We start from the raw sequence: 2500 nt of genomic DNA, 5'->3' as shown, positions 1-2500 counted from the left end.
GTGTGCGCACATGATGTGCGATGGGTGCTGGTACTTGGCCTTGTGTTGGCCCCCTATCCCTCATCAAACCTCTGAGAATTCACACCCCCTTAAAGAGCATTTGAGATTTTACAGGTTTGCTACCAGTAGCCGTTAAAGTGTCTGAAATGGGGACACTTTTTTCAAACGGTCACAAAATCTTCTCTACTTCGAGTTTTTAGCTGAATTTTTTTGTGCATGCCAACAAAAATAGAAGGATCATGCCTACAAAATTTGGGGCCAAAAATCCTTATAAAAAAATTTTAAAAAATCCCGAACCGCAAAAAGTTTCGAAAATCGTGAAAAATAGAAAACGAGTCATCTTCCAACGAAACTTCACGTGAAGGCTTAGGGGACCATTGTATGAATTTACAAGCCATAAAAATGGCATTGGCACGGCAAAAATTTGAAGATGTGCCTAAACCCACCAGGGCCCAGCGTGTGCCGATGGTGCTCGAGGCAACCGCCCGCACCAGGGCCCAGCGTGTGCCGATGGTGCCCGAGGCAAGCGCCCGCACCAGGGCCCAGCGTGTGCCGATGGTGGTCGAGGCAACCGCCCGCACCAGGGCCGATAGTGTGCCGATGGTGCTCGAGGCAACCTGTCGCACCAGGGCCCAGCGTGTGCCGATGGTGATCGAGGCAACCTGCCGCACCAGGGCCCAGCGTGTGCCGATGGTGGTCGAGGCAAGCGCCCGCACCAGCGCCCAGCGTGTGCCGATGGTGCTCGAGGCAACCGACCGCACCAGGGCCCAGCGTGTGCCGATGGTGCTCGAGGCAACCTGCCGCACCAGGGCCCAGCGTGTGCCGATGGTGCTCGAGGCAACCTGCCGCACCAGGGCCCAGCGTGTGCCGATGGTGGTCGAGGCAAGCGCCCGCACCAGGGCCCAGCGTGTGCCGATGGTGGTCGAGGCAACCGCCCGCACCAGGGCCCAGCGTGTGCCGATGGTGCTCGAGGCAACCTGCCGCACCAGGGCCGAGCGTGTGCCGATGGTGGTCGAGGCAAGCGCCCGCACCAGGGCCCAGCGTGTGCCGATGGTGGTCGAGGCAACCTGCCGCACCAGGGCCCAGCGTGTGCCGATGGTGCTCGAGGCAACCGACCGCACCAGGGCCGAGCGTGTGCCGATGGTGCTCGAGGCAACCGCCCGCACCAGGGCCCAGCGTGTGCCGATGGTGCTCGAGGCAACCGACCGCACCAGGGCCGAGCGTGTGCCGATGGTGGTCGAGGCAAGCGCCCTCACCAGGGCCCAGCGTGTGCCGATGGTGGTCGAGGCAACCTGCCGCACCAGGGCCCAGCGTGTGCCGATGGTGCTCGAGGCAACCGACCGCACCAGGGCCGAGCGTGTGCCGATGGTGCTCGAGGCAAGCGCCCGCACCAGGGCCCAGCGTGTGCCGATGGTGGTCGAGGCAACCTGCCGCACCAGGGCCCAGCGTGTGCCGATGGTGCTCGAGGCAACCTGCCGCACCAGGGCCCAGCGTGTGCCGATGGTGCTCGAGGCAACCTGCCGCACCAGGGCCCAGCGTGTGCCGATGGTGGTCGAGGCAAGCGCCCGCACCAGGGCCCAGCGTGTGCCGATGGTGGTCGAGGCAACCGCCCGCACCAGGGCCCAGCGTGTGCCGATGGTGGTCGAGGCAACCGCCCGCACCAGGGCCCAGCGTGTGCCGATGGTGGTCGAGGCAACCTGCCGCACCAGGGCCCAGCGTGTGCCGATGGTGGTCGGGGCAACCGACCGCACCAGGGTCGAGCGTGTGCCGATGGTGCTCGAGGCAAGCTGCCGCACCAGGGCCCAGCGTGTGCCGATGGTGGTCGAGGCAACCGCCCGCACCAGGGCCCAGCGTGTGCCGATGGTGATCGAGGCAACCTGCCGCACCAGGGCCCAGCGTGTGCCGATGGTGGTCGAGGGAACCTGCCGCACCAGGGCCCAGCGTGTGCCGATGGTGGTCGAGGCAAGCGCCCGCACCAGGGCCCAGCGTGTGCCGATGGTGGTCGAGGCAACCGACCGCACCAGGGCCCAGCGTGTGCCGATGGTGCTCGAGGCAACCTGCCGCACCAGGGCCCAGCGTGTGCCGATGGTGGTCGAGGCAAGCGCCCACACCAGGGCCCAGCGTGTGCCGATGGTGGTCGAGGCAACCTGCCGCACCAGGGCCCAGCGTGTGCCGATGGTGCTCGAGGCAACCGACCGCACCAGGGCCGAGCGTGTGCCGATGGTGGTCGAGGCAAGCGCCCGCACCAGGGCCCAGCGTGTGCCGATGGTGGTCGAGGCAACCGCCCGCACCAGGGCCCAGCGTGTGCCGATGGTGGTCGAGGCAACCGCCCGCACCAGGGCCCAGCGTGTGCCGATGGTGCTCGAGGCAACCGACCGCACCAGGGCCCAGCGTGTGCCGATGGTGGTCGAGGCAAGCGCCCGCACCAGGGCCCAGCGTGTGCCGATGGTGCTCGAGGCAACCGACCGCACCAGGGCCGAGCGTGTGCCGATGGTGCTCG

This window comes from Durio zibethinus, unplaced genomic scaffold (assembly GCF_047325235.1).
Source record: "Durio zibethinus cultivar Kanyao isolate XHJ-2024 unplaced genomic scaffold, ASM4732523v1 HiC_scaffold_391, whole genome shotgun sequence".
NCBI lineage: Eukaryota > Viridiplantae > Streptophyta > Magnoliopsida > Malvales > Malvaceae > Durio > Durio zibethinus.
Note: the sequence above shows the minus strand (reverse complement) of the source record.